General features: G+C 39.8%; 1 long non-coding RNA gene across 8 annotated transcripts; it reads right to left on the bottom strand.

Annotated features, from left to right (window-relative positions):
* Positions 1–1381: 1381 nt before the first annotated feature.
* LOC136473134 (uncharacterized) lies at positions 1382–6670 on the bottom strand. 8 transcript variants are annotated; one of them, XR_010762517.1, is made up of 11 exons: positions 6263–6670; positions 5539–5623; positions 5372–5427; positions 5068–5147; positions 4350–4482; positions 3828–3943; positions 3295–3409; positions 2761–3131; positions 1790–1857; positions 1583–1687; positions 1382–1452 (listed from the first exon to the last, which is right to left on the bottom strand). It is a non-coding gene; the product is annotated as an uncharacterized lncRNA (long non-coding RNA). The 8 variants fall into 8 exon arrangements; XR_010762513.1 differs by having other exon boundaries at positions 5039–5427; XR_010762514.1 differs by having other exon boundaries at positions 5068–5427.
* Between the last annotated feature and the right edge of the window lie 2758 nt (positions 6671–9428).

Below are 9428 nucleotides of genomic sequence, written 5' to 3'. Positions count from 1 at the left end.
TGCCAAACATATTTTACAGTCCTAACTAAATCGGAATGAACTGTAATAATCATATAACCTGCGGACCCATAATATACCATTCAATTATAGTAGAAAACATCTTACATAAAACACCCTGTGTAATGAAAAGAAAAGGAAAATAAGAGCTGTTTTGCAGCATCCAAGAATTTCCATTGGCCCAATGACAAACTCATTAATAGTTTAAAGAGTTGGCAGGATCTGTCGTACCACAATACATCAACTGTCCAGTAAACAAGAAATGAGCCCTTGAGGTACCCGGCGACCTGCACAATCAGGAGGAAATAAGCAGAATTAGTTGAGAACATGAGGAATATGTTGTCGGCAAACAACAATAAGAGAATAGGATCAAAATCCTAAGAGGTAGGAGTAGAACAAAAAAATCAGATAACTTAGTATGAAACTTCTCCAAGCCATCATGTGGCCACTGGTGGCCTCTTTGTATTCCAGGCAAACCGAACACACATATAATTCCATGAAGGGAAAAGAGCTGGACAAACCTACCGTTGTTTCATCATCACTAAATTTTTACTATCACTTCTTCAGTATCAAGATTTTTGCGGTCAATTATTGTTATATGAGATTGTAGGCAACTGATAAAAGTCAAAGTCATGGAGAAGCCTACATGAACAAATGAAATTTCTATCACCGTCCATGCTGCAACCCTTTTCATTCAAAATCAGTAGAAGCTAGCATCATGTATCAAGTCTACAAATTTCTGAGGCACACAGAGGAACTGTGGCAATAACAAAACTGAATCAAAGATAATGAAATAAAAAAGGCAAAATATATCTTTCAAATGCAAATGTTATATAGCATACAACAATATTATGTCATCATTGTTCGGAGGCACAAACACAAACAACGTTAATTAATAACCCGAAGGCTAACCTTTTTCATGTTCCTAGAGTGTATCAGGTAGTTCTGAATTTCTTTACTATCATCCTGTTGACACGACCTAGGAAGGTAAACCTGAAAAAGTGAAAAGTTGACGAAATAGATAACACTCTAGGTACATATATATCTGAGTAATGTAGGATCTGTAGAAGGGAACAGTGCAGGTTTCCAATGCGAAATATGGGACCTTTGATAATACATAAAATACTTGGAAATCGCACGCTGACTAAGTTGGCAGAACATAAAATGCTCTTTTTTCATCCTTGCAAGATATAAGTATCCATATTCAGAAAGAATAAGTAGGGTTCGAAATTAGCTCAACTGACCATTCAAAAAAAGAATAGTATTGCATCTTTGCAAAATATGGAGTATTCATATTCTGAAAGACCATTCAAATATTCAAAATCTATATTATAATGATTTCAGATAGGTTAATTTTGAGAGGCAGACAGACCTTAAATCGTTGGTAGGAAAAAAGGCACCAAATGAACAGGGTAGCAACAAAATATGTAGGTATGCCGATTCTCATCCTGCTTGCTGCAGTGATAGGGCAGGCAATAGATCACATCCATGAGAACAAAATCAATGTACAGATGCATAAATTGAAAAACAATTAGATGAAATGGAGCCCAGGTGGTCAAGGGAACCCCTCTTCGACAGCACTTACGAAAATCGCGCGAGAGAGGAATCTAAGGAGGATTCCGTGCGGCGACTGCAGTGCCGTGTCCAGCCGCAGCACCCGCTGCATCACCATGCCTGCACTTTGGTCGTCCTGCACACCACATTTGCACATATGGTAAGTAGTCATCGGTATAAACTCTGTAGTCAAAGTAATTTGAGAAGGAGAATGACCATAGGCATGAGCAAAGCTTACCAAGACAATAATGATCTGGCACGCAAGGAAGCTGGAGTATCCAGATTAACCTTAATGAACTCTCAACCCTGAAATTATCACAAAGAGAAAACAGAGAGCATTTGTTTGTCTTGCTTAAGGAGAACACTTGATGAGGTATTGCTACACTGAAGGACATTTTAGTACTCAGTCTTGATAATTTACATGATCCTAATTAGGAGCGAGCAAATCGTATGGAATGTGAGGGGCAGTACCTTGAGGAGCACAGGAAGCATATTAACATGGGTATTAAGCAGTAAGTATCTATCCTGACAGGCAATGAAATTGTCAGGCTGTGTTCCCCTAGATGAGCACCAGGAACAAACACATGGTATGACACTGTTAATTTGGTGAAGAATAATGTTTTATAGTATGCAGGCTTATGAAGCATTGTTGTTTGCAGACAATCTATGTGGTTTTGCAAGCAGGTTCACAACTTCGGAATAGCTCACATAGAACAAAGGATGAGTATTACTATATACAGGATGAAGTATTATATATACTTCCTCCGTTTTAAATTATAAGATGTTTTGGTTTTCTAGATCTATAGCTTTTGTACGTACGTAGATTATGTTATGTCTAGATACATAGCAAAAGCTATGAATCTATAGATGCCAAAACATCTTATGTTTTGGGATGGAGGAAGCACACAGACATCCTAAATTGATAAGGTGATGGTCTTTTAAAAGGCACCATAGGCAGGATCCTATATCGCTAAGCTGATCGCTTTTTAGAAGCTACTATTAGAACAGGTGAAAGCAAGAGACCATATGAAGCACTCTCAATTGTTTTTTGAGATGTACAAACTGAGAAGGTCATACGAAAGATAAATGTTAGCTACATGTATGAGCACAACAAAAAGGTGGTCAACAGAAAGGACCGAGGCCAAGCAGCCACAGCAAAAACAGTGAAATTCAAAATCAGAAACAGTGGGATGAAAGTAAGGTTCTCACCGAAACAGGAACGGTTAATAATTCAAACCTTGCAGATCCATGTTTGGCATTTCCCTTTTTTGTGTAGCACCAACCAAACTGACGTTTAGATGCTTCGAGACTTTGATCTGAACAGCAACATCTAGATGATGAAGAGGCATCAGACATCAGCAACGCAACAATAATCTTCCAATTGGCCAAAAATCAAAGGGAGCAAGGGGTAAATGGTACAAAACCTAATCCTCACAAAATATCTGGAAATGACACATGTAAATCTCTATAACTGAAATATGGTACAGAATGAAATTTCCATACCTGCGTGGATTGGCAGATAACAAGCCTGCATTTAGACATGAGATTGATGTATCTTCATGTGCTTTACTGTCCAGTTCCTACAGAAACAGAAACTATCAATTCACACAGGCTCTAGGCACAATGTTATCCAGAAGCAATACTGAATTATGGAACTTAAATTTATCATGGAGGTATTATAGACAGGAAAATGATGTCACAGAAATGCAAAAAAGCAGCAGCTCTAGATGACCAAGCGATTACCTAGGTACTCGTCCAGATCCTATTTTTTTTCTTCCTTTTCATAGGAGGCCAACCTCACTGTGGCAGCAGATTCATTATTAGGTCACCCTTGTAAGTTGTAAGCTATCAATTTGACCTGTATGTTCATGTAGATGATATAAAATGTAGCAGGTGTAGGAAAACTGAACACGTAGTTCTAAGTTGCAAGATATTATCAGTAAACTAAAGCTAACAACAAAACAGGACAGTATGAATGTCTTTTGCTGTAACTGTGAGCACACTCGAGTTAATGTTAATGGAAACTTTGAAGATTTCTGAAACCAAAAAATATGACAGAATCTGTTCCAAATCAATTTGAAGTGGGGTAGTTTAGAGGCTTTGCAATGCCCTCTGTCTCTGAGGTAGCAGATGGTCACTAAATCGCAAAAACTGTAATTTCATCATCAGTAAGTTTAAGAATAACATGAGAGTGAATTCTCTGAACCTAGCCGTATGTTCACTATGCATTGAAAAAAAATACTCACCACAAACGAGGCATGAAGCAAGTCACTAACCTATAAATCAAGTCCCCTGTGCTTCTTACTCCTCACCTAGTACATAGGAACAAAGGCATGGCCACTATCTTCGGCATCACGCAGGCTAATGTAGATGCTTGTTTTTTTCAGACACCCTAGAGATGACTGAATGTGGTCAAAATGAGGCTTTGGTCCCCACACAAAAAAAGCAGCAGTTGATCTTTGAGGAAAACTAAAAAGAACACCAATCAATTAGCCCTGATGAATTATATGAAAACTAAATGCATGGAACCGGCTAAAAAAACAAGGCGCTTAGTAATCCAGTATAGATCTTGTAGAGAAAATTAAGCAGGCAACCACATGTCCATTGAATCGAGGTAAAGACAATGCAATAAGAAAATGCAGATACGTTCCAGAAAAAATAAAATACACTCACGGCGAGCAACAAATCACTATGTTTGTTATACAAAAAATCTATTGTTATGCCATGTGAATCTGTAGCCTTTTTAGCAAAGATGAAATCACTATCTTAGCATGTAGAGAATGACTGCTCCTGTTTACCTCTCATCGCTTGATAGCCAGTTTTGAGAGCTGCAGCCATTCCCCGTGCATGAGGCTCTTATTGGTCCATCTTCATGACCATTATGGATCAAGTCTGAGAGCTGGACAGATAAAAGAGAGCATGCGGCATTGTCTATAGAACAAAGTTTCAATTAGACCATTATAAAATTTTACCAAACAATTCAGGTTCAGGATAGCATAGTAATGAACGGATCTTTCAAATTCACAGGAATCTGTCTATAACATATAGTTCAGACCGTGAACTCGAGCGTAGGAAATACAAAAGAGCCATTAGAGTGCATAGAAATATATGGTATGCATTATGTGGTTACAATATTTTTAAAGTTGGATAAAGAGCAATCAATGTTGTGTGCCTAGAAATATTTTTGTACCTGAAAAATTTAGATCTATGACAACATTGACATATAGTTCAGACTGTGAACTCGAGCGTAGGAAATACAAAAGAGCCATTAGAGTGCACAGAAATATATGGTATGCGTTATGTGGTTACGGTATTTTTAAAGTTGGATAAAGAGCAATCAATGTTGTGTGCCTAGAAATATTTTTGTACCTGAAAAATTTAGATCTATGACAACATTGTTTAGCTTCAAAAGACCACCATAATATACATGTCGAATAATGAACATACAATCTAGAGTATGAAACTAAAAGGGGAAGAAAAGCATTACGTGAAGGATAGGGATAAAGAGATTACGACCAGCATGCACAGATCCATCTCTGCAACATTAGAAGCCTCATGGTCTGCAATGATCACCCTTCTCAAAATTCAGGAATTAGCTGTAACAGTGATAGATGTATAATGCATCAATTCAAAGTAGTGCAAATGTGGTATACTAATTCTCAATCAAGTGGACACAAATCCTAGAACCAATGCATTGAAATGAGTTTTTATGCTCTAAATAGGAACAAAATCACCTGGTACACAAGGGTATCAACGCTGAGGTCAACTTCGATGCTATAGACATATACTATCAGAAGAAAATAGGCACTACGACAATTACCAGGAAGCGCGTCTACTTGGTGTATATGCTCTTAAAATTGTCCAAATGAATGCCCCCTTCCAATTCAAAGAAACATCATGGAAATGTCAGAACAATGGAAAGCAGGGCTCTATCATCACTTCATCAGCAGGTCAATTTATATGCTTAACAGGAAATCGGCAGCGCACCAGGTTGGTACTTTCTCGATGATATAAGCCCATTGTTTGGGATCTTCTCCATGAATCAGACAGCACTCTAGCACTATGGGTACATCTATACCAAATCAGAGAAAAGAGGAAAAAGTCTACTTAACCCCCCACCTATCATACTTGGTCTACTTCACCCCCTCAACTATGAAACCGTCTGTTTTACCCCCCTGAACTATCTAAAACCGTCTGTTTTACCCCTTGGGGAGGTTTTCAGCGGCGGTTTTGCTACAGTAACAGCGGGTCTGCTACAGTGACGGTGGGTTAGATTTTGTACTAAAGTATACCGTATTATATATTCACTATGTAGATTTACTCATGTGGAGTCCAATAAAATTAGATTTTTTATTTTATGATTTCTCTATGATTTTTAAAAAATTCACCGAAAATAAATAAAAAAAGAGAAATTCAAAGCACAGGTACTGTAGCAAACCCGCTGTTACTGTAGCAAAACCGCCGCTGAAAACCGCCCCAGGGGGTAAAACAAACGGTTTTAGATAGTTCAGGGGGTAAAACAGACGATTTCATAGTTGAGGGGGTGAAGTAGACCAAGTATGATAGGTGGGGGGTTAAGTAGACTTTTTTCGAGAAAAGATGTATTCCTATATGATCTTTAGATCAGAGAAATCTCATCTAATTTCTACAGTTCTGCTACGTACATGTATCAAATCCGATCAAAGAAAGTTAGGGTTAGAGAATTTGTGACCTTGCAGTGAAGAAGAGAAGGGAGATGGCTGCCCCGGGGTAGGCGCTGCCGGGGCTAGCTCACGCGACTGGAGGAGCGCCTGGGTGAGCGCGGACGGCCGGCACCGGCACACAGGAGCCGCGCACGCGGAGGGGCTTGACGCAGGGTGGCCTGCACTCGCCAAGGCCGGCCTGGGATGCAATGGCCGCTGGAGCTACCGGCACCAGCGCGAAAGGAACGCGGAGGAGAGCAGAGCAGAGCCGCAGGCGCGACCGGTGAGGACACGACAGCTAGGGTTTCCTCGAGCCGCCGCGGATGGGCGAGAGGAGGCAGCTCCGAGGGGAAGGCGCGCCAGCGGCCACCAGCGAGGACCAGTCACGTCGCTCAGTGGCCGCGGCCACCGTGGGGGCGCACGTGCGGCGCGGCGCCGTCGCCCGCGTCGGGGGTGGGAGAGAGAGCGAAGAGAAGGAGGATCGGGAAGCAGAAGAATCTGGAAGAAGAATCCGAAGCTGGCCTATATAATTGGTGGGCTAGCTCCGGAGCAGAAGCCGCACGACACCGCCAGAAGCAGGGAGAAAGCCGATGGAAGCGAATGAGGAGTGACAGAAGCCACTTTCGGCAAAATCCGCTCCAATCAATCATGGCCGCACGCTGGAAGATCCAACGGCCACGAGATTTTGGAGCGATGTGGACCGTGCTTCTCCTACTGGAAGCAGGCGACTTATTTAGGGGAGAAGAAAGAATACAAGCTAACATGTTAAGAATATACAGGCTTTAGCGAAAAAATATACTGTACAAGCTAACATTTTAAGAATACACACAATTTTCTGTTACTCAAAAGAAAAGAGAAATTACTTGCCCATGGAAATTTTGAGAAGTACATTTAACTGATTTATGCAATTGCTAGGAAATACTACGGTGCAAGGACCACGATGGACCAATAAGATCATGGAGGGGTTGAAGCATCGGGTGATAAAATCAAATGTGTGAAACCTTCTATAAAAGTACCCTATATATTTTTTTTGTGCAAGTACAAACACATACGCTCAAGACACACGCATAATCACCCCCTATGAACACACGTACATAAACTTTACCTCTATGAGCACCTTCGAAAGACCGTGCCGACAAATCTTGAGATTGACGAAGTCACCACAGACGCCTCGCTATCGACGGGAACGTCGCCTACCACGGAAAAGCACAACGCCTTCCAAAGTACCCTATATATTTAACACACATAAGGGCTACAAAATTGTGTTTTTAATTTGCTTCTACATGAACATACTTTGTATTAATGAAGTACCCAAACAAATGGAAGAACATACAAAACTACTTAGGTTCCTTTGGAACGCATGAATTTCACATGAATCATGTAAATTTTTCTCATAAATCATTTTATTTTTCAAAAAAACACATGACACAGAAAAAAAAATCCTCCAATTCAAAGGCCCTTTAGAGTTGCTAGTACCAATAATCCCCGTTAGGACTAAACCCAACAAATATTTGGAAAATTGTTGGTAGGCTTATAGAAAAAATTTGCAATTCAGAGGGGCCTTTACCAATAATCGTTAGGACTAAATCCAATAAATATAATTGAAAGGTGGAATCAAATAGTCCAAAAAGCAAAAGGTGTTCATAAACATAACACATTACACATTTATGTAGAAAGCACACAAGGATTTCGTAACAAAGAGTAAACACAAAAGCAAATGTATAAGGTGGTGTTTGGTTGCCCCTTCTAAATTTTAGTCATTGTCTCATCGAATATTTGGATACATGTATGGAGTATTAAATATAGACTAATTACGAAACTAATTGCATAGTTTACGACTAATTTGCGAAACGAATCTTTTAAGCCTAATTAGCCATGATTTGACAATGTTTTGTTACAGTAAACATGTGCTAATGATGAATTAATTAAGCTTAAAAAATTCGTCTCGCGGAGTACTGACGGATTATGTAATTTGTTTTTTTATTAATATCTAAACACCTCATATAACATCCTTTCGACACATCTTCTAAATTTTAGTATCTAAATCTAAACACCCTCTAAAGCACAAAATGATTTATGAAGAACTTGGCAAGCTTGTGTATTGATCCTAGATGGGGAGCGACGGAACCTTCTCGCCTCTCGGCACGATGGACCGTAGGCTGGAACGCTGGAACGCACTCGATTTTTTTAAATAAAAAAATAAAAAGTTTGGAGAGAAGAGATGCGAAAGCGAAGGGTTGGCCTAACGAGCCGTTGCACAGCACGGCAACTCCACACCGGGACAACGTGCATCCACGGCATAGTTCTCTCTTCGCAAAGATGAAGGGTTGTTTACACAGGTACATGCATCTTAGGTTCTTAAACTTGTCGTGTGGTGCTATTTAGATCTATAAACTCTTAAATCATACTTCTAACATTCTAATATTGTTTAAACATGTCACTTAAGTCCAAAACTCATCAAAAGGTTTTTGCTGACGTGGCGTCCACAGAGTGCACGTGAGCTACGCACGAGCCTGGTTTGGGACGTGCAAATAAGCAGAGAGTGCCTCTTTGCTTATTTGCAGGCCTGTCTCTTTGCTTATTTGCACGCCCCAAAACAGGCTCACGTGCAGCTCACGTGCGCTCTGTGGATGCCACGTCGAATATGATGAGTTATGGACCTAAGTGGCATACTTAAACAATATTAGGGTGCCAGAAGTACGATTTAAGGGTTTGTGGACCTAAGTGGCACCACGTGACAAGTTCAAGGGCCTACGATGCATATACCTCTTGTTTATATTCAAGGCTAAAATTCAGTGTGTCACATCGGATGTTATATAGAGCGTCACATTGAGTGTTTAGATGGTAATAATAAAACAAATTACACAAATTCTCAGTAATCCGCGAGACGAATTTGTTAAGCCTAATTAATCTATTATTAGCATATATTTACTGTTGCACCACATTATTAAAATTAGTCTTAATCTGTGCATTTAGTTTTATAATTAGTATATATTTAATACTCCATGTATATATCAAATATTCGATGGGAGAGAGACTAAAATTTAGGACGGAGAAATAAACAAGGCCTAACTTTCTCTCTGTGATAAAAGTAATGGGAATTTTGGTTTTACTACTCTCCTAGCAGCAGATCAAATCAAAGAGAGAACACCGGCAAGCCCCACACACATCGGGTTTAACTTTAACCTAACCTCT

The sequence above is a fragment of the Miscanthus floridulus genome, chromosome 8 (assembly GCF_019320115.1).
Source record: "Miscanthus floridulus cultivar M001 chromosome 8, ASM1932011v1, whole genome shotgun sequence".
NCBI classification, from domain to species: Eukaryota; Viridiplantae; Streptophyta; class Magnoliopsida; order Poales; family Poaceae; genus Miscanthus; species Miscanthus floridulus.
This window is presented reverse-complemented; position numbering and strand designations above follow the sequence as displayed.